General features: G+C 35.0%; 1 protein-coding gene across 1 annotated transcript in view; it reads right to left on the bottom strand.

Moving 5' to 3' along the window:
- The window catches only part of LOC145288040 (voltage-dependent calcium channel subunit alpha-2/delta-1-like), a 190,070-nt gene that overhangs the window by 136,239 nt on the left and 25,957 nt on the right, over positions 1-27,874 (bottom strand). The window lies entirely within an intron of this gene.

The raw sequence follows: 27,874 nt of genomic DNA, 5'->3' as shown, positions 1-27,874 counted from the left end.
TTTTTCCGCTCTTCTCGCACCCCTCCTCTGACATCATTCATTCTTTTATCCAATCATAACGAACATTTCTGTAAAAGTCTGAGGATGCTACAGACGGCAAAAAAAAAAACGGCCGGGTAGCTGAAACAATAATGTAACTTAACAGAAAGATACGGTAATAAAAAATAAAACGTATATATATATATATATATATATATATATATATATATATATATATATATATATATATATATATATATATATATATATATATATAATTTGAGGCTGCTATTTTTCAGAGGTAAGGTAACCAGTGAGATATAACGAGGTTAATACAAGAGGGCTCAATACCGAAGTAGAGCAAGTTACACTTTCAATTTATTTTTACATAAGCAGTAATATGTTGCTACGCAGCCATGAGCATGTTTTGATCTTCTAGTATTTAGTAACTAGAGACCTTTTCAGGCAACAACGCTTATTTTCAAAAGTGGAATTCTTAATGAAGAACGAAAATCAACTTTCAGCAAAATAAGTTTTTTTTTTGTTGGAACCGGGACATGGAGTGAATTTCAGCTGTTCGGAGAACAGGGTTGATTGGATGCAGATTAGTTAGTTTATTTATTTTCCTATTTGTTTGGTTACTTATTTACCCGTGTATTTGTTCATTTATTTTCATGTTAGGGAATGGATTTTGTAGGGTGAGGGATTGATGGATTAGGTTCTGAAGCCAAAGCGCATGCAGATTTTATCTTAAACAATATGCGGTTCGCCTGTCTGCTACCCGCTGCCAGTCTGAGATCCCTAGGAGTAATTATATATATACTTTAAATTACATATTTTCAAAAGCGAAATTTCACTTTTGAATATATATAATTTAAAGTATATATATATATATATATATATATATATATATATATATATATATATGGGAAAATATTCAATGATATTTCAACTTTTATTTATACCGATAATTTAATTTATGAAGCTCGATGTAACTACAGAGCATATACAAATAAATGACAAAAGGTCTATATTCTAAATTCCAAGATGTTATCTATCTTAACGTTTATTTTGTTAAGCATGTTAAAATTTTCACTTCTTGACAGCACTTGTTCCATAGCGCAGAATCAATATCAATTCTCTTTTGCTCTGATGAGGTGTTATCCTTGAATTGAGATTCCAATGAAACTGTTTATGGAAAGTGTTTGATGCATTGCCATAGTTTTCTTTACAGTTGTACAGACAGTAGGGTGTAGTTTCTTTCTGTTCGAGCAATTCTCATACATACGACTGTCCTGACCATTGCATGCAAAGGAATGTTCTGCTCAGTACAATAAGATATGACACCATGAACAGAATTATTCCTGATTGCTTCCATATTGCATCAGTCATCTGCTTTCTATGGCCTCACGTTACCTAAAGTGGGTTCTCGATCTTGCCCGGTGATTGGTGGAGGGAAGGAGGCACCTTAGTTTTTCCTTTAGACATTAGTGCTATCCCACCATTCAGTACCTAGTATTCCCAAATGTTTTTTTTTTTTTTTTTACATGGGTGTCACCACTTATCAAGGCCCAGAGGCCACTCGAGGATAAGGGTTAATAGGTATACATTAGTCATTGTGATTTTAGCATAGTAAACAGTGGGAATTTTGTAACTTGGATTACTTAGGGGGACGATTCAATTAGAACTTGTTCACATTGGACTTCTTTTTTTTTTCATAGGCATCAACACATTATCAAGGCCAAGAGGCCACTCAAGGATAAGGGTTAAAGAGTGTACAGTAGAAATTGGACAATATAATAATCATTAGTAATGAAACTTTGTTAAATTTGATAATTATATGGAACGGCTCATCAAGAACTTATTTACGTTAGACTTGAAGACAACCATATTGTAGTCAGCCGGAAAGCAGGAAAACGGAAGACAATTCCACAGGCGTGCAGTTCTAATAAAAAAGCTTTGGTACTGGCCAGGCTCAACATTGCACCATTGCTTAACTTTGGTGATCTGGCGAGAATCAGTGTGTTGATGTGATGATACTATATATATATATATATATATATATATATATATATATATATATATATATATATATATATGATGTGTCTTCAGTAAGTGTCCAGACTTTTTTTGTACAGACATTTAAAATTGTAGACTTGAAAATTCAGTATGTTATTGCTGTACATCTTATGAGATGACTGACCAATTTTGATGAATTCATGTTCAAATGAACAGCTCCAGCAGGAATTGGAATACACCCTACTAGAGCCTGATTGTCACAGCTGGTGAATTTCAAAAATGCCATCTGGACGTGAGGACACTTTAGATGAACGATATGCAATAAAATTCTGTTTTAAACTTGGGAAAAATGTCACAGAAATGTATGGAATGCTTTTGGACTATCTTGCATAAATTGAGTATAGTGAGAGTGGCATAAGAGATTCAAGGAAGGCTGGGAGTCCGTGGGGGCTGATGAGAGGAGGAATAAGGAAGCCAAACACGAAAGTTGATTGACTAAATCAAGAATTTCATGGATAAGAGCCTTGTGTGTATATAGAGACAATAAGTGTGCAGTTTGATGTCAGTGTGCGAACTATATACACAATTATTTGCAAGGAAATGAAGATGTAGAAGATTTGTATGGAGTTTGTCCCAAGGATGCTCAGATCAGAAAGAAAGACGTTGTCATGATAGCAGGGGCATGGTCAATCTGATTAATTCAGATCCCGCAATATTTGATGGTATGGTGACTTGCGATGAAAGCTGGATTTATTGCTCTGGCCCAGAGACGAAGAGACAGAGTTCTCAGTTGAAGCATGCTGGCTCTCCCAGACTTAAGAAGGCCAGACAGAGCAAATCAATCCACCATGAATCTTATGATGATTTCTTTTTTTTTACAGCACGTGCATGATCTATATGCACTGGATTCCCGCTGAACAGACAGTCATCAAGGAATACTATGCTGAGATTTTAAGGGAGTTCTGAAAGTGACAAGAGGCCAGCACTCTTAAAATCAGGCCAGTGGCATTTCTACCAGGACAATGCACCAGTCTACAACTCCATCCTTGTCACAGACTATTTGAGCAAGATGGGCATCAAGACAGTTCTTCACCCTTCCTATAGTCCAGACCCTGTTCCCTGTGACTTTTGGTCATTCTCTAAGCTCAAGGAAAACCTTAGAGCCTGTCGTTATAAGACAATTTAGGAGATAAAAGAAGCTGTGGCGAATCCAGTGCCATAGACTTAGCATTTGATATCCTCTGATAGAGTAAAAGGAAAAATTTCATCAATTTTTCAGACTCCTTAGTGGTGTTAACAAAAATAGAAAATTGAATAATCCACTTATCATCAAACTGTTGTCTAGAATAGCATCGTTGTCAAACACCAAAAAGATCATATTTTTTTAAATCTGAAGTCATGTGGGAATCCGAGGAATGGTAAAACTAACACAGAAACCATACTTGCTCAAAAGGACGCCTCAACCACAAATTTAAAGTTCCATGCATGCATATATTTGTGAGAAATAGTAATTTTGTTGGATCAGTAACACCTTCAATAAATTGTTGATAATAGATGGAGAATGAAGGTAGGGTTGTAGGAAGTCATGAAGAGGGGTGGTTGTCTTCTCTCGACTCCAAATTGGCCTCAGAAACCACACATTCATTCTTGCCTGAGCACACTACACCATGGTGTGCGATTTGTCATGTCCCATCCCCAGTGAGACACTTTATGTTAGAATGTGTTGAGTTTACTCCTTTTAAAAAAAGAAATCAACTGACGTTTCTAGACGACTACTTATTTACAAGTATCAACAACATGGTCAACAAAATCGCTAAATATGGTATACAATACACTAAATTTCGAAGTGGAAATCGCTCCAGACAAGACATGAAAACAATTCATGTGAGGAGCTAAAATAAAAAATAAAAATACCCTTCAAAGTTAAAAAATAGCTAACGATAAATGTTATATGGATAAATTCCTATCTAAAATACCACTATTCTTCCTTCTTTGCCAGAAACATCGCTGGTGGAATATAAGGACTAATGGACAAAAGAATGGAAATTGAGGCTGTCGACAGTAAACCCAAGGTTCACCTTCAACTCTCCATACTTTAACACTAGTTAGCAATGAAATCCAGTGATAAATCCCAAATGACCTTCAACGTGGAAGATTGCCACGGTCATAAAAGTGAAATTGAAAAATAGGAATACACCATTGTTGTCAAAGGGATCAATAGCAGTTTATGTGGCCTGCCAATCTTCAAATTATGTGCAAATCGATTGTCATAAAATCAAGACAAAGATAAACAGTTCATTAATAAAACAATAAAAAGAATACTAAAATAAGGAATAAGACGGAACATATCTTCATGATGAGCACAAGATTTTGTAGTGTCTTTCAAAATTGATTACCAATTAATTTAACAATCAACTAGTTAATTCTGCAAGGTAACTACCCATTACAATGTATCGCTGATATGGTCAGTAAAAATTGCTGATTATAGGATTTATAATACTCTAGATGCTCGGTTTTCAAAGCGATATGTTGTTTCTCCTCTTTCTAAAATAAAGGATGCCTACACATATATGAACTACAGTATATGAGACCTCGACAATGACTTCAAGCAATTTGTTACAGCTACAGCCAAACACAATCTACCTTAAAACCATGATATATAACACTGCGTGATGTAAGACAGTAAAAATTAAGAGAACTTAATAAAAATATAAATGAGAAAAAATAATAAAGAATTGTAAGGGTTTTGATGAGAATCGAACTCAAAACTTGACCAACAAAATTATATTAAAACAGGGAAGATGTGATAACTAATTTTGATCTCCTGATCACCCTCACCTCGTTCTAAGCTGTCAGTGTGTATTTATTTGCTTCCCCACTGAGCAAATTAGGCACAAGGCCGTTTTTTAATGTGGAGAGAGAGAAAGGGGGAGGGAAAGGGGGACCAGCTCCCGAGAGGTGGGAAATGGGAGCTGGATAGTAACTGTTGGTATGAAGGGTTGCCCCTACATTGACCAAGGTCTGATATGCTTCCCCACTGAGCAAATTAGGTACAAGGCCGTTTTTTAATGTGGAGATAGAGGAAGGGGAGAGGGAAAGAGGGAACCAGCTCCCGAGAGGTGGGATATGGGAGCTGGATAGTAACTGTTGGTATGAAGGGTTGCCCCTACATTGACCAAGGTCAGATATGTGGGGTTACCCCCACATATGGTCTTTGCTGGTCTTTGCTTGCATCATCTGTCGGAACAGATGGTATTTATTTGCTCCCCCACTGAGCAAATTAGGCACAAGGCCGATTTTTAATGTGAGGAGTGAAGGGGAAATGGGGACCAGCTCCCCGGGGTGCAGGGGAGCCGGATAGTGACAACTGGCATGAAGGGCCGCCCCCACATTGACCAAGGTCCCACATGTGAGGCCGCTCACACACATGGTCCCTGCTTGCAGCATCTGCCGGAACAGATGCTACACTTTGTTCTTGTCGCCTGGGCCCCGGAAGGCTGTCAGTGGAAAAGATAGTTGAGGCGTGCTATCTGCTCATACAAGCATTGAGATCATGCTGACGTGGTTGATCTAGGCACAAAGATGTCAAATTATATATATATCATTTTCTATCAAATGGATACTAGTGCTACTAGGTTTCTTCTTCTTCAGTTAGAATCCATTGGAATTCTATAAGAAGGTAAGAAGAAACGCGGTAGCGTTTAATCTTCCAAGGGAGGTAATAAATTCACAAACAATGCAACAATTTAATGTAAATCTAAACAAACGCTTGACTACTGTATTTCTACAACCCTTTTTCTACATGGCAATTAAAACATGCTTGTTTTATTTTTTGCAAAAGAACTGGAATTGAATTAGAAACATTCTTTTTATTATTATTAGTGATGGAACGATTCCAATATTTTTTCCTGATTCCGATACAATTACCGATTCTGTATTAAATTCCTTATTCCAATACGATTACTGGTAAATCTCTAAATATTTAACTATATTTGTTATTTTTCAACCGGTTATTGTGTAAACACATGTTAAATGTGCAAATATTTTCCTAAACCTAAAAATACACTTGTGGGGGATGATCTATACATTTTAGTTTTACTGGTAGTTGAAAATCAATAAATATTGTGGAAGACTTTGCTTTAAACAAAATCAAATAAAAAAGAAAATTAAAAGAATCGTTTTGGCATCAGAAAATAGGCACAAATTTTTCTGATTTCGATACTGATTCCAATACTCCCAAATGTTCTGATTTTTCTGATTCTCGATTCGACTCCGATTAATCGTCCCAACATTAATTATTATTATTATTATTATTATTATTATTATTATTATTATTATTATTAAGTAAATGAAGTTTTAAAAAATAACCGTGAAATTATTAAGGGACCCTGTTATTTAAAATGGTTTAAGAAGAAGAAAAAGGAGATGAGGAGAAAGACGAGAACAGGAAGCATGAATAGTAACAGAAAAAGAAATTGAAGGTTCAGAAAAAGAAGTATGGGGGAGGATACATAAATAAATGCATCATCATCATCATCATCATCATCTATATATTAATAGTGTGTGTTATTTATTTTTGTGTCACGCTTACATCTGAGTGAATGTTGTTTAATTGTTATGACCTTCTATTTCTTGTAATAAATAATTTTACCATAATAATTTCTTCATAAGTTTTAGTTTCGGTTTCGATTATAACTGATGGCAGTTAAGTCATCTATTTTTTATAAATAGTAAGTTTTTGTTTCGGTTTCGATTGTGCTGAAGGAACTCAAGAAGTTTTGGTTATTAATTCATAGTGTTTGGCTTAGCCGTTTTGTAAAGGATTCTGTTGGTTTTTTTTTTGGCTTTGCAAAAGATGATTGAGTTTTGCAAAGGAAAATAAAAAAAACAATAACATTAATGTTTGATATATCTTCAGACATAAACATAACAAGATTGAACTCACTACACGAGTTTGTAGTGCAATTAAAATCTTGTCCGGAGCTGAATACTTGATGCTTCGCTAGGGCTATCAAGGATATTTTTATTGTGACGCTATCACTAGATGGGTCGCCTACCACGGCTGAAAAGAGGCCCATCTTACCTCGAAAGAAGGATAGACCACGCCAGTTTCCCAACCATGTATTTTACGTCATGATACATACAGCGCCTCGCCTTCCCAAGTGGTCATTCATCTGGTACTAGCCAGGCTCAACATTGCTTAACTTCTGTGATCTGGGGAGAATCGGCGTGTCGACATGATTGTGCTGTACTTTATATGGACGCCCAGCACAAACGGAAACCCCACAATATCATTATACCATCTTCAAACAGAACAGATACTACCCTTGGATCCTACCCAAAGAAACTAAGAAGGAATATTTTAGTTTTACTTACGGCTCAAAAGTGACATAATTTTTTTTTCATTTTTTTTTTTACATTGCGTCTTCGATGATCGGGAGATCCTATTTATTAAAAAGGAGGATAGAAGGTGACAACATACAACGAACATTAAATTAGTATATCTATATAATAATTTAATGTTCGTAGTATGTTCTTACTTTCTATCCTTCTTTTTAATATACAGGATATCCCGATCGAATAATTTATAATCTGGAATCCGTGACACGTACGTACGTTAAAGGTAATACGGTATTAATATATAGATAAAATAATTTCAAATTTGAAGAGAATCCTATGTGAACAGGCATATTGCTTAGAATTAGAAAATAATATTTAACTTTATTTTGAATTTAATTGTTTGTTTTCTCCTGTTTACATTCATTAAATTTATTTAGATTGCTTTTTACATAAAGTGCATTATTAAAATCATCTCGAGGAATGAAACAGTTTTATACATTAAGTGTTTATAATCACATATTAATTTCAATGGCTCCAATCTCTGCCCCCCCCTCGCCAATCTTTCACGAAAAACACCCGTCTAGCTGAAACCACTGTCAATAATTTTCTCCACTCTTTATCTGTGCCGAAATCAAAACGTAGATTCCATGAACAAAGCTTCTTTCTTAGAACTGCGCGCCTGTGGAACTCTCTTCCATTTGCCTGCTTCCCAACTAACTACAACTTGGCTGTCTTCAAGTCCAACATAAACAAATTCTTGATGAACCGCCCCCTAAAGTAATCTAATTTACCAAAATTCCATTACTAACGATTGCTACAATATTATCCCGTTGACTACTGTACACTCTGTAACCCTTATTCTCGAGTGGCCTCCAAGCCTTGATAAGTGGTTGCTCCTAGGTAAAAAAAAAAAAAAAAATGAATGAACATTTTAAACATTTAATGTCATGTTGAATAGAATGGTTTCCAAATGGTGCAGTGTACCACACGGGTGCAGCATGTAAGGATTGGCACGAAGATTCAAAGATGATCAAAGATTTAGATAAATTTTCGATGTTGAGAACAGCTTATCTAAGATGAAAGCAGATTTTAAGATTATAACTTGAAATTAACGTTAGATCTGTTGTGTTACTTTTCATACTCAGGCTCGTTCCGGAAGCAAGGCAGCCTATTTTTAAACTCAAAAACTAAAACATTGAAGAGCTATGAAGTCAGGAGTAGTACCATTAAAACAAACAACTTTTTTGTGCTCCAGAATTTATTTTTCTACATAGTCATCACCATTCTCAATGCACTTTTGTCAGCCTCTTTTGATGTTTTCGTCATAAAAATCCAGAGAGGTCTTTGTCGCTCACATCTCTGTCGCCACTCTGAAATCGACAAATCCATCTCTTACTGTGTTGACATCAACTGCATCGGCTTCATAAACGTTCAACAGGCGCCTGTTCGGTTCCATTTTTACTGCATGGAGAAATTCAATGGTGCATCTCTGCTTCTGACGCACATTCATGACAGGGGTTGCTTTCTTAATGTCTCACACCGCCAATATATGTAACAGAGAGATGAAACTTTCAGGTCATTCGAACGGAATAAAAAATATGAGGCTAAACTTTTAGAATGTCCTTCGTACCTTTGCGAAAGGTATGCGTTCATGCTTCTCTTTTTCAACTATAGAAAAACACAGGAAATGGTTAAAGAAAAAATCAAGTTTATGTAACAGAGTGCAAACACGCATATGGCAACAGCAGCAGCAGCTAACGACAGCCAACGTATGCAAATGACCATGCTGTGTGTAGGGTGACGTTACAGCAAGGAAGAAGGAAAGAAAAAGAGTATAAAAAAATAAAAACGTGGCATAAGAAGAATAGAAATAGATGTGTTACACATGTGGTTCGAGACCAACAGGGAAAAACGTGTCCTAACCATGGCCGGACAAAGACGGAGTACCATGTGTTCGACACAGCAGAGTCTTGTTAAGCACATTGGAGTATGAGAAAACTTTTGAACAAGAGATAAGGCATTATTCAGGAAGTACCTGTAAATAAATGTCTGCTATTTTGCCTGAAAAAAGGTGAGTCAAATTCTTTCCGTGTCTTTGTTTCTTTGCGACTCTCAGCATAAAACGTGTGAGTTCGAATATTGACATGTAATGACTACGTTACAGTTATCCTCTGTATATGTGGTAGATAAGAAACTGATATGCGAGACGAACGAACATAAACAACATACTAGCTTGCATTAGCTATTCCATTCCTTTATTCGTTTATTCAACTTATTTTTTCCTCTTTTTTCTTGTCACTATTTTTGTTTTCTTCTGTACTGAAGGATTGAGGATTCACTAAAATCAATTGCCTTTAATTAACTGACATAGCAGGGCGTCTGCGAAATAAAAACAAACATTATTTGACATGGACATGTCAATTCCAAATTTTCGACCAGTGAAAATGATTCCCGCTCATTTGAAACAATATAATTAACAACACTTTGCAAATTAAAAAAAAAATCTAATAAAAATGGCGAACTTGAAAAGTTATAGTTTTTTATGCTTCAATAACAACAATAACAAATGCCAAATCAAGGTCAGGGCACACTTTAAAAACATGAGCTGCAAATTCCTTAAGCATGGTTGTTCTTTTTCCAATTCTAACTTAAACCGTAAAGGTAAATATACACCCCCCACACACACAATGGAATTTTGAAAGAAACCCTAATACTTAAGTCTTTTTCTCATTCAAGAATTTTCAAATTTTCCACCGACTTTCACTCTTTCAAAATATCTTTTTCATCACTCTAAAATTGTTAATATATAAATATGTCCTGTCCATTAACCTATGTTTCCTCTCTTTCTTTAACAACATCTTATTGGTGAATTTAGCACTTGCTAACTGGTGACCCATTTTTGATATTCACAATATTCATGTTTTTTATTCATGTTTCTTATTCACTATTGTCACATTAATTATCATAATTATTTGTACAGTTTCCAAAGACACGACCGTCATCAATAATTCTATTCTAAACCTGAGAGAATGTTACACATCCTTGCTTGACTAATTGTCTCCATATACAAGATGTTAAAAAAAGAAGAAAAAACGAGACTACTTCAGATTACCGTTTCCATCTTGAGTGTTATTTGCACAACGTTTCAGTCGATGTAACCTCTGATCTTCTTCAGGTGTTACTTGTTGAACTCTGGAATCCTTCTTTCGAACTTAAGAATTTTTCTGCTGAACTCGGAATTTCGAATGAAACCCTTTAATCTACAGCATTTTCTCGTTGCGTCAGCCATGACTGGATGGAAGTCCTAAGTAATTTAGAATTGTATCTTGGGTGTCACTCGAACTGAGGATTGAATCTTCAACCTCCAGAAGAGTGTAACTTTTACCAAGTACTCTATCCACTGCACCACACTCAACTAACACTCAAGACAAATAATGCTCAAGATGAGAATAGTGGCTGTCTATGCATATATGTCTAATTGTTGAAAGCAGTTGTTAATATCATATAAGTATTCTTAAAACCATAAAAAAAGACACAAATTTTTGGATGAAATGTTCACTTCTTACTACTTGCGATAATAAATAAGTATAGTTGTAATTAACGTATAAATCATGCAAGAAAAGCTCAAAATCATAAATCATGCAAGAAAAGCTCAAGTTCAAGATAAAAATTATCAAGTCTGACTAGAAAATTCTCAAGTTCATACAAATGCTCTAATGAAGATTAAGGGTTAAATTGACCGAAATTTTGAAGATATATATCAATCAAGATCAGACTAGTAGTCTGACTAATACCACAACTACAAATTATCAATCCTCATCTAAAAATTCCAAAAACATAGTGCGATATTGTTTCATTTTTTTTCTTCTGTATAAAAGTACAAAGTGAGAACTGCAGTGTTTTAGATCAAAGTTTCCTAAAGTGGGCTCCAAGGAGCCCTGGGGCTCCGTGAGTGAGGATGAGGGGCTCCGGAAGCCATTTCTTTAAAAGGACCAAATGTTTCATATGGAAAAATTGGACCAAGTAAAGAATAGATACCCTGTAGCAGAAAACGAGGACCAGCGCACATTTCAAGTGACACCGGTGGTTTGACTTTGACATTAACATGAATGTTCGCGAGCAAGATTTTTTTAAAAAATATACTTAAAAAAACTTTTCCAGATTTAAAAGAAAAAAACATATTTACGAAACATATCTTTTTTATTGGAAAGAGATATGATACATAATTATAAAGTGTTTCAGGATGGTTCATGAAAAAGTACATAAAAAAATAAATTAGCAAAAACTGTAACAATTTTTGATTAATCAATAACAAAACATGATTGTAACGACGAAAATATAGTAAAATCAAGAACAGATCCAACTAATGAATAATTATAAGTTAAAATTTGAAATTAATGCTTTTTATATTTATTTTAGAAATTATCTTGTTTGTGCTCCGTGAAAAACCTTTGCCCCGCTCAGGGGCTCCATGGTGTCCTGAAGATTGGGAAACCCTGTTTTAGACAATCAATTAAAAACGAGTATGATAAGAAGCATCTTAGAAGTTAAATGCAGGAAAAAGGAATGAAATGTTTGACATGAGGCTTCCTCGAAACGATTGATATGTAAAAGTACTGAGAGACAGAGTTGGTATTTTACTGACAAAGAGATTAGTACTGCATTGTGTTCATAGACAAACAGCCAGTTTCTATTGTCTGTTATTTCAAACAGTGCAGCACTAGGAAAGAGTCTAGCCAAACAGATAAGAGAAGATGCAGCGAATAAAAACAATCAATGTGTTCCACTTGTTACGTGTGTTGAAAACTCTAATTACAAACAAACAAAAAAATGAAGTTAGTAGCAATGATGACACGAAGAAAGCGAAAATAACAATTTCATATCTAACCATATTGGAGCGACTCCTCAAAAATGCATATTTTGGGTATTTGGTATTTATTTTTTACAGGAAAAGATGGGTTGCATTAATTTTTTGGAATTCATACATCCACACACGCACACACACACACACACACACCTATATATCTATATAATAAAACTGAATGTCTGTTTATGTGTGTGTGTGTGTTTGTATGTGTGTGTGTGTGTGTGTGTGTTTGTGTGTGCGCACGCGCACGTGTTTGTGTGTACATGAATAGGCTCCAATATGGCTTACGATTATACTAAACTGACCACATACAATGATAGAGGAGGTATCAAGAATAAAAAATGGGTAGGTTACATTTTTAGCAGGGGTGGTTTATTGTGGGGTCATCATCCCCAAAGAATGAAGATAAAAAACTAAAAACAAACACTTTTACAAGGAGTTTTGATATAGATGTGCATAGGAATACTTTGATAAGCTTCCATAGAATGGAAATATGCTACAAACTTTAACAAAGACTTTTGATATTTATTCGCGTAAGTATACTTTGATAATTATGTTTCAGTTTGAAGAAATATGGTATAATAAAATTATGGGGTCTGCGTTCAAGCCTGATCTCCATAGAATGAAAATATGTCACAAAGTTTAACAAGGTTTTTTTTAATATAGAGCCACATAAGAATATTGTGATAAGCGTGTTTCTGTTTGAACAGGTATAGTACAATAAAATGTTTTTCATGGAATCGTTTTAATTTTTTTACTAAAATATAGCTTCAGAAAAAGTTGTTTGTGAGTAATGTCGAAACCAATTTAGGTGACCGAAATAGGATTTTACCAATATTTAAATAATTTATAATAAAAACGGAAGGGTTAAACTATTTAATATTATTTTCTGTCTGTGTGCTCTTGTCCCCTTTATATAACTAATTTTTTTTTTTTAAATATTATGTTTACTTAAAGGCGTTTAGTTTAACTCTTCCATTTTTTAACATAAATTATTCAAATATTGATCAAATCCTATTTCAGTTACCAAGATTTGTTTCGACAATGCTCCCAAACAAATCATTTTACTTAAACTATATTTTAGAAAGAAAATGCATTTTTACGATAGAGGGTAGCACATTACTTAAATAGTATACTTTAATATGTACAATTCGTACGTACTAAAATACGACCATCTTGCTACCAATATCTAATCGCCTATACTGGATCCTCAGTAGCTCACCTCTTATTTTCAGTATCCTCGTACGGTAAATTTCTGGAAGCTTATATCACTACTAAGACATAGACACTTAATTTTTTTTCCCCGATTAGCTCAACATCCAGTGATCGTACATCTCATCTTTATCTAATTCCTTATATCATTTTGAATTTTCGTTAAACTTTCAGTCTATCCTTATGCTAAGATGAACACATTATAATACTCTATTCAACTACTTTAAAAACAAAATTAGACAGACGCAGCCACAATATAAGACACTCCCTTGAGATGCTTTGTGCCTGGCCTAATTACGGACTAGAACAATAAATCACGACACTATGTACCTATGATTTCTCTCAAAACCGTAAAAATGCTGCTGTTGGTATGCTACGTATTTGAATTATATCCTATATATACTTTATCTCCAAGATGACTACCTTTTTCTGTTTTGCATGAAAAAAATTTTTTTTCTTTCTAAACTCTACCCTAAACTCTATACCCTAACGTGTAATTATACTGCACTGTTATTTAAATTCTCTCTCCTGATCAACTGTTCTATTTCTCAAGCTGCCATTAAATCTAATCCATTGCACGTAACTTAGAGGGGTTTTGACTTTTCATAATCGGCACACATTAACATCTAAAGGCTTCTACTAAGGCACGCATTAGAGTATACTCTTATCGCATAGTTAAGCTTTAAAGTAGATACTTTCTAACCATAGCCTTACACATAGATTTAAAGTGATCCATAATAAATAGTAATCCTTTATCTCTTTCCCGTTGATAGGAGATAGTATTACAATAATTACTACATAAAGAATGAACCGATACTCTTTATTATACAAGATACAAACTTCCGGATCTTAAAAGAAAGGTGAAGCTATCTTCCTTCGTTAGAAGTCTGAAGACAACAAACATACTTAATATCTAAAATTCCATAAAGTCGTATCTACTGAAAACATACCATTTATCCATTTATACTTAATTATACCTACAGAATACGCCATAACATATATTTCTCAGCTATACCTTTATTCAACTGTACTTCAAATCAAATGTTGTTACTTGTATCTATATTGAGCATATATCTTATCTTTCTATCGCCTTAAATACTCCGTTTGGGCACCAAATTTTAATTCCTGGCATCAAACTAATCATACTTTAACATGTGATCCTGTTTCTAAAACTAACACATAAACTATATCTAACCATACATTAACCCCCCCCCTCTCTCTCTCTCTCTCTCTCTCTCTCTCTCTCTCTCTCTCTCTCTCTCTCTCTCTCTCTCCAAACCAATCATGCAAATTTAGTTGTTTCCATTGCATGAATTCTCACTTATTCCCTCTTCCATTAACAATGCAAATCAAAAACATAGCAATATCCTTTTAATCACTTCGAGGAATGTAACTTTTCAGTAGATATATAAACTAAATAACCAATTAACATTAACTACTCATGCAGGGTAGCAGAAATACCTGGCTTAGGACCCAGGCGCAGATGGACCTGTAGCTCTTCCCAGGTCATCCGTCTAGGAGAAGGAAAACTCTGGATATAAACTTAGGGGAGGCAGGCCTCTTCAGTCTCGGACGACAACCTTCCTAGAGCTGGTGACTCAAACAAATTACCGGTTGGCAAACCTAAACTGCTTAAGGAGGAGATAGGCTCTGTCTATCGCCTAGCTTTCATACTCCTTCTTTACCTATTAGCCAGGCATAGAGGTACTATCACAGGGACTCAACAAAATCACCCAGTGGTCGACCTCGTTTCCTAACTAGGGCAATGAACGCCGTTTCTCGACGGTCCCACCACATCCCATCCCCTAAACAGGATACTGTGAAGGTGCTTCAGTACCATATATGCTGGTACGGTTGGACTGGGCTGACTTTTGTCTAATGGGTTGAGGGTACCGGATTGACAGTTTCTGGTTGCTGTTTCTGACTGATGGTACAGATGCCCTAACTCTTTGGTAGCGCTTAGAGCAGCTGCTCCATCAACAGTTGTATAATATCGGGATCTTTGTAGTGTCATGTCATGCATAGAAAGGGACCCTGCACATCCCCAGTGGGCTTTCTTGGGGCCACAATCCTGTAGGTGAGGAGACAGCTGATGCTCTACTTGTATTGCATGTATGATATTCTGCACAACCACTTGTCCAGCACCCCTCACTCACTCTAACTGAAACTTTTAAATCAAATTAAATGAAATGACAGTTCAATCTAAAATTACGTTTAAACCAGGACCAAACTCAAAGAAAACCAACCTGCCTCCTCCCTTGAGGCTTGCATTTACGAATATCCGTGGGCTTAGAACTAACTTAGATGCTGTTGAATCATCTCTCCTTAGTAAACCTCCCGGATATCTTAGCATTAAGTGAAACTAACCTGCACTCCTCCATTCCCTCTAACCACTCTAATATGCCTGGTTATCTCCCACTCTGTCATAAGGACTCAGACAGACACATGCACCGGCTTGGTGTCTATATTCCTAATACCCTCCCCCTGACTAGAGAAACAAAACTTGAATCAGATGACCAGGCCTTTCTGTGCTTCAGACTAAACATGCATCATAATATTAACTACTTGTATTTTCTATACCACTCACCCAGGTCTGTACCCTAATAAACAAAGTGTCTGACAGCATAGATACAGCACTCTCTCGCTATGCTAGTGCACAAGGACATGTATTTGGTGACTTCAATGTCCACCACAGTAACTGGCTTGGATTCTCTACTTACACAGATGTAGCTGGTAGCACAACACATAGCTTCTCTATATCTCATTCCCTATCACAGACGGTTACATTTCCGACACATTTCCCAGACCGCAAGATCAACATGCCTCACTTCTAGATGTATTTCTGACCACAATTCCCGATGATTGTATAACGAATGCCCACAGCCCACTCGGGAATGCTGGTTACGCTGTGATAATGGTAGAAATCGCCCTTAATTCTCGACCCAAAACTGAAGCCCCACTGCTCAAAACAACGAGGTATCACAAAAAAGCTGACTGGGAAGCCATCAGGGATCTCATCAGAGATGCCCCATAAAGAAATATCTTTTCTCTTCCAGCTGAACAATGCGCAAATGAGACCACTAAATTGTTCAAAACTGTAATTGAAACACATGTTCTCACACGGAAATTCTATAGCAAGCCCCACTCTCCTCAACGGTTTACTTCTACTTGTGCAGCTGCCATTTCTTAAAGGCAGCATGCATACCACAGATTCAACCGACAGAAGTTCAAACAGACAGAAGTATATAGAAACTAGAAGTAATTGCAAGAGAGAAGTAGCGACACCTAAGAGAGAATACACTGAAACCAGCAGTAAACGCATCGAAGCACAGAAATTAGGAACCCGTGATTTTTGGAAAATCTACAACAGTGTAGTAAATAATGGACAGTCAACGATTCCCCCACTATCAAACAATCGTGAGATTGTTTGCACAGCAATCGAGAAGGCTAGCCTACTTGCCAGTCAGTTTGCCTCTAACTCCACATTCACCTGGTGCATCACTCCCTCCCTGACTTTCCTTTATGGACAGACGCTACACTAGATGATTTGAAAATCACCCCTTCTCAGGTACATGGTATCATAAAAAACCTAGACACCTCAAAAGCATGTGGACCGGATCTCATTCTGGCTGTGCTATTAAAAAAATGCTCCACTGAGGTTGCTCCAGTTCTCTCCAAACTTTTCAATAAATACTTAAACGAATCTTGCTTTCCTGACTGCTAGAAAACTGCTTGTGTTGTACCAATTATAAAGAATTCTGGTGAAAGAACTGACCCATTAAATTATCACCCCATTAGCCATCTCCCGCTTTTTGCCAAAATATTTGAGTTCTTAATTAATCAAACTCTAGTCCATCACCTTACAGCTGCTAAACACCTGACTGGCAAACAATATGGATTTAGGCAAGCCCGTTCCACAGCAGACATCCTAACTGTAATCTCTCAACATATATACCGTTCACTAGACAAAACAGGGGAGGGTAGAGCGGTAGCCCTCGATATATCTAAGGCTTTTGACAGGGTGTGGCACAATGGTCTTCTAAGGAAAATTAGATCATATGGAATCACTGGAAGAATACATAATGTAATTAAATCCTTCTTAAGTAAGAGAAAAATCCAGGTTGTCCTCGATAGTCGTACATCTAAACAATATGATATAAATGCGGGAGTGCCTCAGGGGTCTATCCTTGGACCTTTATTATTCTTGATATTCATAAATGACCTCCCTGATAAAATTGTGTCGGAGATGGGTATATTTGCTGATGACACCACTCCCTATAACAGGCACAAGGGGAAAACAAATGAACACATATTTAAGAAAATGACAGAAACACTAGAGGATGACCTCCAATCTGTAGTGGAATGGGGACAAAGATGGATGGTCACATTTAAGACTAAGCTTGCTTCCTTCAATAATTACAAGAAACCTTCTGTACCACCAATAGCAATGGCCAAGAAAACATTACCCGAAAGTACTTCCTTTAAACTCCTCAGCCTAACGTTTACAGGGAACATGAACTGGAATAGATACATTGAGAGCATTGCCAAGGCTGCTGCAATGAAGTTGGGCACTCTCAACCGTGCTAAAAAACTATATACGCCTGAAAGTATCTTGTATCTCTATAAGGCCATCATTTGCCCATGTATGGAGTACTGTTATCACATTTGGGCTGGTGCATCTACTAGTCTCTCACTCCTGGACAGGGTTCAAAAGAGAGTCGCCAATCTGATAAGTCCTGACCTGTCATCTAGGCTTCAGTCTCTGTCCAATCGATGAAATGTTGCATCCCTTTGCCTGTTCTAATTTAATGGTGAATGCTCTGACGAACTACAAGCTCTTGTACCTCCTGGACGTGAATACCCCAGACAAACCTGACAAGCAGCTAAGTCCCACCTCTTCACAGTAGAGATCCCTAGGTGTAAGAAAGCCTTCTACTCTGATAGTTTCTTCCCCATAACTGCTAGACTTTGGAACTCCCTTTCGGGATTCTGCTTTCCCAACTGTACTGACATGCAGAAGTTCAAGTAATATGAACAGACATCTTGCTACTCATCTCTCATAAATAAAAAAAAAAGATGGTGATTCATTTGATATTAAATAACTGAAAAAATGAAATAATGAGGTGGACACATTATAAAGTATAAATGAAGATTGTGAGAGGCAAAAATTACCTCATTCAAAAAGGATTGTGAGAGGCAAGACTTACTTCATTCAAAAAGGATTTGATCTCTGACTGACGAGGAAAGAGCAGATACTGAATTTTTAATTATTCATTCGAAAATAGAATTAAAATTCTTTTTTCCTAATAGATACTACACTTGGAATTATTTATTTACAAATATTTTTTAATGATTTCTTAAAACTTTCAAATGCGAAGAAATGGAATTTCTTTACTATACACATATGCTTTCATAGTTTGATTGATCGAATTAGAATTTATTTTTTAACTAAAAATAATTTAATAATAGAAAAAAAGTTATAATCCTTTCATCACATCTCACTTCACCCAAAATAGGTTTGGAAATACCACAAAACATGTTTCATGTATGGATTTTTATGCTTACCATTTTATGATCAGAGATAATTCCTCCAATAACCTTCGCAGAAGTCAAAATCTCTTCCGTCAATTTGCTGTTGATATGTTTGCAAAAGTTGAAGCAGAAAAACTTTTATACATCAAAACTCATTAAAACAAGCTAAGAGTAGATTCCTACATACGCCTCAAAGATCATATAAATAACTATATAGGTCTGATATGCATATCACTTTCTAGCTTCACAGATAGTTTACGATATATACATAAAAGGACCCAAGATACAATTACTTATGTCAGAAATTATGGAAAACCAGACCTGTTTATCACATTCACTTCAAATCCAAAGTGGAAGAAAATTCAAGATGAAATTCTCCCAAATAAACATACGTCAATCGAAAAGATCCATTGGCCAGAGTGTTTCTCTTGAAGATAATCAGTGATGAATCTGATAAACAAATCAGAAATCTTTGGCCCACTATGATGCTACATGTACACAATTGAGTGGCAAAAAATAGGCTTGCTTCATGTGCATATATTATTGTGGCTTACCAGAAAAATCAACTTCAATCAAATTGATTCCATTATATCAGCTGATATACAAACTAATCCAACCTTATTTGAAATAGTAAAGAATCAAATGGTGCATGAGCCTTATGGTAATATCAATAGAAATTCATCTTGCATGGTTGATGGCCAATGTACAAAAAGATATCCTAAAAACTATCCAGTTGAAACTCAGTTTAGTGAAGATGGTTATCCATCTTATAGGAGAAGATCGCTTGGAAATGATGGTTTTAAAACTATGAAGTTGACAATAGGTGGATTGTACTTTACTTTCCCTTACTTTCAAAGACATGCAATGCTCACATAGTTGTTGAATTTTGCAACTCTGTGAAATCCATCAAATATGTTTGCAAATGCATAAAGAAGGGATCTGTTCCTTACAAAAAAATGTTAGTGATGAAGTTACTTGATATGAACTTGGTAGATATATCGGCACTAATGAAGCATTTTGGCGGATTTTGGGGTTTCCTATTCATAAAAAACATCCTCTAATCCAACAGCTTGCAGTTCATCTTGAAAAGTGTCAGAAGGTTTATTTCACAAACAAAAATGCTGGCCAAGTGGCCCTAAATCCCCAAAATACAACTCTTTCGGAGCATCAGGAGCATCACTAACAAAACAAAATCTTGATTCATCTAACGAGAAAACATTCCTGAACCAGTTTGTATCTTTCTCACCATAACACGAGAAAAATCTTTTTCTATCATTGATGTTCTTCTTAGATAAAAATAGCTTCTTTGCACACCTTTTAGAGGAAAATTCCATTTCCTTCATTCGTCTAGATATTGTATACCTAGAAAGAGAATTCCCAGCCCCTGTTTTGAATTCTTTGCTATGGTCACCATAAGTTTTCTTTCGATCCTTCAAAACAGTTAATTTAAGCCTGTGGTGGTCCTTCAAAGTGGATGCTCTAGGGCGACCAGATCCAGATTTCCCTTTTACCAAGCATTCGACTTCAAAACTTTGACCAATTCGCTTCACTGTATAAAGAGATGTTTTCACATTTTCTTTTATTAAAATATCAAAAATTTGCTTGTAAATCATTTTGAACTGCCTTAATCCTGCAATTCTGTTTTTATATCCTCGCCAAGATTCGGTCTTACCATTTTTAGGATTAATTTTTTTCACTTATTATTATACGCTATAATAATAATGATCTGCAAAATAGAAATTTTGAGTTAAAATTAACAAAAATGCATGGAAAATTATTGAAAAATCGATTTCTTCCTTCTTTCACTCTTGGCCCATTTGTTTTTGCTCATGAATGTATAAATAAAGCTCTTTGTAAATAAACAAATGTCATGAATGTATCTCACCCACTGCTTAAATTGGTGTTAAAGAAAAGCTCACTGTTTGTTTGTAAATAAACAAGCCTCTCGAGCACTGTTAAAGCAGTGAGTGAGTGTCTATTTAAATGAACATTTGATGAGGTCGTTTGTGAGCACCGATCCCATGAGCTGGAGGTTCGAACAGCCGACTATCAACGCAATGGTTGGAGGTTCAATTCCTGGCTAGCCGCACTGATATAAGGCCAGTGATATAGTGAAACGGTATTTTATATGGATGACTATATATATATATATATATATATATATATATATATATATATATATATATATATATGATTACTTCATTTAATCACATAAATTAATATACAAAGATATAATTTTATGCATAAATTTTCAGTATTTACTTCAACAGTGCTCGATACATAGGTAGAGCTAGGTAGTGAGTTATTAAAATATATATGGCAACTAAACTACACAGAATATTCCACCTTTCATTCTCGTGAGAATTCGTCAGGCTTATGCAAAAAGTTGTGGTTGTAGTGTGTTTATATAAACGCACATGCTATTGAGTTTTTTGTTAGCCAATATTCCACCTTTCATTCTCGTGAAAATTCGTCAGGCTTATGCGAAAAGTTGTGGTTGTAGTGTGTTTATATAAACGCATATGCTATTGAGTTTTTTGTTAGCCAATCTGCTTTCTAGTTATCACCGCGCCCATCCTAATCAGCCAATGAGCAAGCACTAACAGGACAAAAGCACACACACACACACACACACACACACACACACACACACACACACACACACATATATATATATATGTATATATGTATATATATAAAACTAACATAATATCCGAAATATAAAATTAAAAAAAAAAATACATACCCAACTACACCTAGGCTGAAAGTAGGCCAGCAAGAGAATGTGTGAACCGGAGGTCAACTGTGCCTTTGTCCTGTAAGTGCCTGCTCATTGGCTGATTAGGATGGGTGTGATGGCAACTAGAAAGTTGATTAGCTAACAAAAAACTCAATAGCATGTGCGTATATATAAATGCGCTGCACCCACAACTTTTTGCATAAGCCTGACGAATTCTCACAAGAATGAAATACAGAATATTCTGTGTAGCTTAATTGCCATATATATTTTCATAACTTACTATATAATTATTAATATGATAATTTTTAATACATACAGACACTAGTGTTTCATCTTTTCGGGAATCATCAGTGCAGAGAGTAATGATTACTGCCGGTCAGGAGATTTAAAAGCCACCCCCGCCAACGTTAACTGCAGCAAGAAATACTGTTCAAGTTAACATTTGTATAAATTGTAAATGTCATTCAAGAAGATGTCATCCTTTTGGGATATATATATATATATATATATATATATATATATATATATATATATATAAAAGTGAACGTGTCTGTCTGTCTGTCTGTCTGTCTGTCTGTGTGTCTGTGTACATTTCCCTACGCAATAACTCTGTCAATTTTTAGTCTATAGACTCGAAATTTGAAATACCGGGTACTGAGATTTGGGAAAATCGATGTGACGGGTGTCAGCCAGAAATTTGGCTGTTAAGGGGTCAAATTTCAACGATTTGACCTTTAAGAACTCTACCAAACTCCTCCGACAATTTTGGGTCTAGACACTTGAAATTTTAGATATAGGTTCCTTGAACATGGATCTAACTTAATAAAGTGATTTGAGCCCGAAACAATAAATTTTAAGGGGTCATAATAGGGGTCAAAGTTTTAAAAAATTAACCATTTTTTTTTTGTTTTTTTGCTTTTTTTGCACAGCATACACCTCCAAACACCCGAGCAACGCCGGGCACCCATGCTAGTATATATATATGTACAAGAGAGTAGCTGATAAATATATATATATATATATATATATATATAGTCATCCACATACAGTAGTGTTCTGCTGTTTCACAGCTCATCAGTGCGGCTAGATAGGTATATGATGGACTCTCCCGTCGATTTCTATGCATTAGCTTCCACCATAACAACTAAGTTTCATGGAAATTCTCACAGATGATTTGTTTATAGTAGTGAAGGCTTTGCATAGAACCAACCACACTTTTATGGTAATATTGCTAACCATGTTGACACACGCCAGATACCCAGTTAAGCAACGTTGAGCCTGGCCAGTACCAGATGAGTGACTATTTGGGAAGCTGTATGTATCACGCCAAGTCGTAAAAATTTCCAGATTGGTATCTGGAGGTGCATTAATTCACCGGAGCTGTTGCACTCCTAGTTTTCATTCAGACATGCATCTAGGAGAACGAAACTCTCATATAAAACCTGCAGTCTACTGTATACTCTGTCCTGTGGCAATCATTTGCATTGACAAAGGTTAGCAGTAATATATATATATATATATATATATATATATATATATATATATATATATATATATATATATCATCATTTAGCTTTATCCACAGCGTTATATGATATGTCTGGAGTGGAAGCAAGTATTGGAATCTATATATATAAATTTGTATTCCTGTCTGTCTGTTTGTTTGTATGTTCGTTCACAATTTGATTAATATATGCAAAAGGTTCATTACTTTCCTAATTAATGTTCATACTGTAACTTACTTTCGTAACTTTATTTCATTTATTTTTATATATAGTATGGTTCTTGCAAAATATACGCTCAAGTGGTAAACTCCTTTGCATATTACATTAAGGAAAATCGATTTTACTAAATAGCTGTATGTTAGTTACTGTTTATATCAAGAGAATTATTTTAATTGTTTCTATTTTAGATTTTTATTTAAAGTTGATTTATATTGATAATATATTTAATTTAATTTATTTTGAATTATTATTACCGAAACTGATTTTTTAAAACCCGGTTTCGAGTTATTTACCCTGGGTGCCACCTGTTGGATTAAATACAATATTTCCCTTCGAAAACTCTTTAAACTGCAGCAAATTACGTTTAATGCATATTAGAAAGTGTCTTTACGAAGAAAAAAAAACAAAACAAGCCAGTAAAGTGCCTTTCCAAAAAAAATAAAAAACATTTTATCTTAAACTTTTCACAAGTTACGCACGTGTTTAAAAAACTTATTTTGCAACGTTGTGACGTCATAAGCACCCATGGCCGTGTGGGCAAAATAGTAGGTCTGTAAGTTTTTGCCTTCTTTCCCTCTTTTGCATTTCACGTTGGAGCCTGGACACAGCGGCTCATTTTCTTTTGGGGAGGGGGTCACATGGGCACTCCCTGCTATATTCATTGAAAGAAAAGTTGTTTTGATTCATTTATTTTTTTTTTTTATGTTGGGGGGAGGGTTTTTTTTCCAGCGCATGAGCAACAAAAAGTGCTCAATATTCAGAGAATAGCTTCTTATCTTCGTATCCCTACTGCCGAAATATCTGGTGAAGAGGGTGTCACGTACTTCTTCTCTTTTTGGGCGATTACATTTTCATGTTTTTATCCGTTCTTTTATTTTTGAAATTGTTGTGGGGGTATCGACGTTGCCCACGATGAAAGTGATCAATCCCCTTAGGATAGCAGGTGTGTTCCAAACGGAACTTCATATCGACCCGGGCAACGCCAGATATCTATGCTAGTTTTAGATTTAAAAAATAAAACATCCAGTAATTAATTGCAATATAGTCTTGAACAGAACAATAGGCAACTTTTTATCTCCCATTTAATCACAATTCGCGGCAAGTATATACACACTAGATAACTATTGATTATTTTCCCCAGCTTTTCAGGGTAATAAAAATCTGGACTTAAAGTTAAAGATGTATGAAATCCGAACATTCCAGTCTTCAGAAGAAAAAGGACTTTTTTCTCTTTTTCATTTACTAAATAGTGGAAATTTTTGCAGCCTGCTTGTCTGCCCAAAACTGTTTCATGGAATAGCAGATAAGGAAATGAATTTCATGAAGATAAAAGGAAGAGGAAAACCTTTTTTCAAAAATTCTTCAAAGAATTTCCTTTTGCACCAAAGCCGCTTTTTGATTTTTTTGATTAAAATACGTTTTTTTTATTCCATTTAAATCTCATTTTTATCGGCCATTCATGAATTTTTGTTTAGTGTGAAATTGGGAGTTTTTTTTTTTTTTTAACTTTATTCCAGACCTTTTGTCATTTCAGACCTTTTTTCATTTTTTTCCCATGTGAGATCTGCGTGAACTAAGAATGTTTCATAGCATGTTTAAGCAAAGAAGTGACTCAAATAAAATGTGTTACAAAGGCTTGGCTTAGTTTCACATCCGTATCTTATAAAAATTCTGACAAAATAACAGGAATTTTGTACTCAGAATAGTATGCATTGATTTCAGTCCTTATGGGAGGAAAAAAATAACAAAACATGCAGCAAAACTATAGAAGGAGAACAAGAATAGAATTTATTTTGAGAATGAAAGAAGGTTGGATCATTCTACCGCTCCAGTCTCTATCTCACCGCCGATGCAATCCTCGATCTGTATAAGAGCCGGGTATGCCCTAAAATGGAGTACTGTTGCCACATCTAAGCAGGAGTTGCCCGGCGTGCCCTATCCAGCCTTGATAGAGTTTAAAACCGAGTTGAAACCTAGAAGATGGTGTCCTTTTCTCTTCTTTGCAACCTATTTCTCACAGAAAAGATGTTGGGAGCTTGTCTCTGTTCTATCGTCTTTCTCATGGTAAGTGCTTGTCTGAACTCCAATCTATGGTTCTCCCTTGTCAAACTTTCACAAAAACATTAGACTAGCTACAATCACTATATACGATTTCCCGCACACTCTATCTGTGCTTAAATCTAAATGCAGATTCCACAAACAAAGCTTTTTTCTTAGAACTGCCCGCCTGAGGAACACTGTTCCGCTGACCTACTTCCCGGTTGAATACATGGTAGCCTTCAAATCCAATGTAAACAAGTTCTTGTTGAGCCGTCCTCATAAATAATCAAATTCTACCCAATTAACGATTAACTACACTACTACCTTACGTTCTCTCTGTCGTTACAATGCGTGAAAACACATTAATGGATTCACAATTAAGCTAATGATAAATGTAACTTATGTGTGAAGAAAAATAATTTTTTTGGTTTGGATTGTAATATTTTCACAAATAAACAATAAAATGTAAGACTATCTCAGCAGAAAAATGTCCTGTAATATATGTAAATGTAACGTAAGAATAATGTGTACGTACAGAAATGGTGTCTTGATTTAGTTTCGAACTGTTCGTTTAATAGCTGAATAACAGAATGGTGGAATTGTAGAATAAATACTTCTCATTCAATCAGTGGCGCCAGATATTTGAAAGCGAGAAATCATTATTTGTGTTAAATGTAAGAGGTAAGACTATGCTTTTATGTAGGTAATCTGTAGTCATTTAATGACAGTTAACATGCAGGAAAGTAAGAAAAAGTATAAATGCACTTGGTGTTGAATGATGTCGAATGGTGTCGGTATAGAGAGGGTGAAATTTTAGCTACTTCCTTTGTAGGGTAGGGCGATGATGTACATGGCGGTCCTATAAATGAAAGTAATGTTTAAATATTACGAACTAATATGTATGTAATTGCATTTTTTAGCTAAATAACATAATGGCTAATGATGTAAAAACAATAATTTTCTATGTGCCATCTGGTATTGGCGACCTACAACAATTTCGTCCGACTGGGAAAAATTGTATCCACTTTATTATATACAAGAAGGCAAGATTATATTGGACCTAATATATATTAATGATTTAAAAAGTAAAAAAAAAAGAAATGACTTGTGCACCACCACCGAGAATCGAAACAAAAACGTTTATCATATGATTTACTTTTTCCCTTGATGTTAATGCCTGATCTATGAAGACATGTTTACTACAAGACTAAAAATTAAAACATGAACCAATAGCTATCATGTTACGGATACATATTCGTAATGCCGTTGTTCGACTTTCACTTGGCGAATTCCATTTTTCTAATTTTCACACTTTTGCACGGATTTTCTCCAGCTAAAACTGAAATATAAAGTTTTGCATGGGTTCAGATGCCCTATATATTAAGTTTAATGTCTATAGACCAAAAACTGGTAGAGGAGTTTGGTAGGCAAAATATTTTAAACAAATATATATACGTTCACTATAACCTTTTTACACAAATATTACGCAAGTATAAATCATGTAGAATATCTGCATGAATATATTTACATGTAATAGTAAACTAAAAATGATCATTCCATAAGAAAACCGAAGAAACTATTAGGGATTTAATTAATTAGGAATTAATTAATTAATATGGAATTAATTAAAATGAATATTTAAAAAAATATGCAAATTAGCTAGATCTCACCACCAATATATAACAAAGTTGTACTTTCTTTTTTAATAAATAGAAAAAAGGAGTTTTAATACGAATATCAATACACAAAAAAATCCAAATTTATAGGAGTATATATATATATATATATATATATATATATATATATATAAAACTACTTCATTTACTCACATAAATTAATATATGGAAGCATAAATTTATGTGTAAACTTTAAGTATTTAATTCAACAGTGCTCAATACGTAGGTAGAGCTAGGCAGTAAGTTATATATGGCGATTAAGCTACACAGAATATTCCGCGTTTCATCCACACTAGAATTCATCAGGCTGATGAATCCTAGTGTGGATGAAACGCAAAATATTCTATGTAGCTTAATCGCCATATATATTTTATAACTTACTATATATATATATATATATATATATATATTAATGACTTGGCAAGGCCACAGGGGGAGACAACCTAAGCAGCAAAATTGAAACTGGCCTGCCAAGACACTATATATACAAATGTAGGCAAATTTACACATATTTTATTGGTTTGAAAATATAGATTTATTTTTATCAATTGTCATAAACTTATAACTAGAGAATAGTATTATAATCTTTAAAAAAGCCTGCAAATTTTCAGGTAGTTTTGTCCCATGGAACCAAAGATATCAGCATTTCAATATTCAATTTGGCGCTATATATATATATATATATATATATTGGGAGAGGTGTTAGTCTAGCGGCACTGATGAGTCTAGCGGCACTGATGAGAGG

Source organism: Euprymna scolopes, chromosome 11 (assembly GCF_053919585.1).
Source record: "Euprymna scolopes isolate OS-2025 chromosome 11, ASM5391958v1, whole genome shotgun sequence".
Taxonomy (NCBI): Eukaryota; Metazoa; Mollusca; class Cephalopoda; order Sepiida; family Sepiolidae; genus Euprymna; species Euprymna scolopes.
This window is presented reverse-complemented; position numbering and strand designations above follow the sequence as displayed.